The 3,287-nt window shown below is 38.5% G+C and overlaps 1 pseudogene; it reads left to right on the forward strand.

The window, feature by feature from the left end:
* The first annotated feature begins 4 nt into the window (after positions 1-4).
* On the forward strand, positions 5-917 carry LOC103213341 (annotated as a pseudogene).
* Positions 918-3,287: the final 2,370 nt, after the last annotated feature.

The raw sequence follows: 3,287 nt of genomic DNA on the forward strand, positions 1-3,287 counted from the left end.
GACATTCATCTTGGTGGGACTAACAGATGACCCAATTCTACAGATTCTGCTTTTTATCTTTTTGTTCTTAACATACTTGTTGAGTGTTGTTGGGAATCTGACAATCATCACTCTCACCTTGGTAGATGCCCACCTTAAAACACCCATGTATTTTTTTCTCCGGAATTTCTCCATCTTAGAAGTTTCATTTACAACTGTCTGTATTCCCAGATTCCTCTACACAATGGCTTCTGGAGACAATACTGTTACTTATAATGCATGTGCCACTCAATTATTTTTTGTTGTTATGCTGGGTGTGACTGAGTTTTTTTCTCCTGACAGCCATGTCCTATGACCATTACATAGCTATCTGCAAGCCCCTGCATTATACAACCATCATGAACAACAGCGTCTGCATCAGGCTCCTAACTGGCTGTTATGTGATTGCTCTAATCATTGTCATCCCACCATTTGGCATGGGCTTCAACCTCGAGTTTTGTGACTCCAATGTCATAGACCACTTTGGCTATGATGCTGCTCCCATCCTGAAGATCACCTGCTCCAACACACAATTTCTCGAGTGGTTTGTCTTAATTCTGGCTGTGTTGACCCTCCTTTTCACCTTGGTGTGTGTGATTATGTCCTACACATACATCAGCAAGACTATTCTCCGTTTCCCTTCTGCCCAGCAATGGAAAAAGGCTTTTTCTACTTGCTCTTCCCATATAATTGTGGTTTCTATCACATATGGAAGCTGCATTTTCATCTATGTTAAACCTTCTGCAAAAGAAGGAGTAGCTATTAATAAGGTGGTCTCAGTGCTTACTACCTCAGTTGCTCCAGTAATGAATCCTTTCATTTATACTCTGAGGAACAAGCAAGTGGTTCAAGCTTTTAAAGACTTGATAAAAAGAATTGCGTCTATTTCAAAGAACTGAAAGAGTGCTGAGTGCAAATTAACAAATTATGAAACAATTCTCTATTTCCACTTCACTTTTCCCTAATTGTACATTATCGAAACCCATTGCCATCAAGTCAATTACTACTCACAGCAACCCTATAGGACAGAACAGAACTGTCCCATGGGGTTTACAATGCTATAATCTTTATGTTAGCAGACACCCACATCTTTGTCCCACAGAGCACCTGGTGGGTTGAACTGCCGACCTGTTGGTTAGCAACAGAGCACTTAACCACTGTGCCACCAGGGCTCTTCAAATTCTACTTTACCTGTGACTTTTATATATCACGACCCTATTCTGTCACACCCAGAGTTCACTATTGATACAAGTATTAAATCATTTTTCAGCTCAATCTATTCCCAAAATTACATAGGAGTAAATCTTTCAGTAAGCACTCATAACACACTTGTTATTATTTACAAAACAAACAAATGCAGTCAGTATCAACTTGCTATCATATTGGTGCTCCTCTACAGCTTAATGATGTGAGCTGAGTCTCAAATTTCCCAAGATCATCAGTGATGATGTCTGCAAGAAAAAACAAAGTTGTCATCAGGTTGATTCTGACTCATGGCAGCCCAACATCTGTTAGAGTACAGTTGTGCTTAATAGTTTTCAATGGCTGGTTTTTCAGGAGATCACCAGGACTTTCTTCCAAAGTGCCTCTGGGTGGGTTCAAACCTCCAACCTCTCAGTATGTATCTGAGCCCATTTACCTTTCACACTACCTAGGACTCCTAATCTACAAGAATGACCATGTTATCTCCTTCTTTGATAAAACTCGTATTTCTCCCAATTGTCAGGGAGATACAAGTATATCCTAGAATTTCCCTTTAATTCCATGTACTTAGAAAATTGTGTAACTTCTTTTTTATAAAAATTCAAACTTTGTATAGTTAAAATTGCATATTCGTATAGTCTGTGTGTATCTATGTTTATCTGTGTATGGGTTATTTTTTTTCCTTTTTGTAATGTCAGTTTAACAAGCTGAAAGGAATTAATGGGAAACAAAAAATATATAAGTGACAGCTTATATTGCATTGGGGTCTGTTAACCAAGTTAATTGTCAAATGATTTTTCTAGTTAACAAATGGAGAAGGAAATAAAAAACTAGCCTCAATCACAGGCTTTCAAAATTAATCAATGAATAAAAATCCAAATTTTTAAGTACTTGGTTTTGTCTTCTCAACTCAATCCCTCTTTTCTCCTACCTCTTTTTCACAATTTTCTATTGGTTGCCACATCCTCCAAAAAACATGTGCTAGACCAGGAGTCAGCAAGTCCACATTGCACACTGGTTTTGACTACCATCAACTCAGACAAATCTTTAACTTCCTAGTCACTTCTAGATTTCAGGAGATATTAGACAGAGGAGCAAGGTTGAGGAGTAAGGTAATACTGGAAAAAAGAGAATAAATACCCATGATATGGAGAGAGTTATCCCAATCTGATTCACAAGCCCAAGAAATTGAACCATAATGGATCATAGTCCCAATTTTCCTGGTGCCAGAAGCAAAGGATGAATGAGGATTTCCTTACAGTGAAGCTCACATCAGGAGAAATAAATTTCCTTCCCTCAACCCATGAACATTCTATCTACTAGAAATTACTGAACACAGAATATCCCTTTAAAAATAAAAATGAGAAAGAAAGATTTGTGGAATTCTGAACTGTAAATTAAGCAAACCATGGTTCCTTAGTAAGGTTACCAAGCCAAGTAAAACCAAAACTAAAACTAAACACACTACTGTCGAGTCAGATCCAACTCATAGCAACCCCTCCTTGGGTTTCTGAGGCAGTATCACTAGGAAGTAGATTGCCCAACCTTCCTTCCATCACTATATACTAAGCTCCATAAAGTCAAGGACTATCTCTTATTTTGGTTACAGATTGTACTTTCATAGAGTTAAATTTTATTCCATACACCCCTACCATGGGCTGAAGATAACTTTGGCAGTATTATCGTATCCCTGCCTCAAGTAATGTAAAGTTTTCAGGGTCTTGACATGGCCATGGAGATGCTCCTCCAGTCATAGCCTGTGAAAACGCTCATTGGCCACACATGCATGGCCTCTCATGTGCACCAGCTCTACTGATTCCGTGCCACACTTAAAATGGAAATATTTGACAAAGGCAAGACCATAGAACCTCAGGCCTAGAATCTAGCCCCCTGTAGTGAATAACAGCACTCATCAAATATCTGCAACCTTAGTATGCTATGTAAGTTCAGGCTTAGAGAATTTAAATTTAGGAAGCCTTTAAATGATTATCTCAAAATTTATCTTGCCACACCAGATTCATCTTTCTACATCTTGTCCAGGACTCTCCTCCATCTTGCTCAGTCAC

Source organism: Orycteropus afer, unplaced genomic scaffold (genome assembly GCF_000298275.1).
Source record: "Orycteropus afer afer isolate SDZICR_OR568_19922 unplaced genomic scaffold, OryAfe1.0 scaffold01645, whole genome shotgun sequence".
Lineage (NCBI taxonomy): Eukaryota > Metazoa > Chordata > Mammalia > Tubulidentata > Orycteropodidae > Orycteropus > Orycteropus afer.